This window comes from Cyprinus carpio, unplaced genomic scaffold, assembly GCF_018340385.1.
Source record: "Cyprinus carpio isolate SPL01 unplaced genomic scaffold, ASM1834038v1 S000006665, whole genome shotgun sequence".
NCBI lineage: Eukaryota > Metazoa > Chordata > Actinopteri > Cypriniformes > Cyprinidae > Cyprinus > Cyprinus carpio.
Genome location: NW_024879288.1, coordinates 51,609 through 51,841, shown reverse-complemented (window position 1 = coordinate 51,841; position 233 = coordinate 51,609).

Below are 233 nucleotides of genomic sequence, written 5' to 3'. Positions count from 1 at the left end.
TGGAGGAAGTTTGAGTCGGACTGCCACCGGACTAATAATCTTGGTGACAGGAAACAGGCCAATGAATTTGGGAGCTAACTTGTTAGACACGGAGCTGGAGGAATATTCTTAGTAGAAAGCCACAGTTTTTGACCCACAACCTAAACGGGAGTTTTTGACCGGTGGCGATCGGCCTTGGCCTTCATGCGCCCCCCTGCTTGGAGTAGAGTCTCACAGGCTCTAGTCCAAGTGGG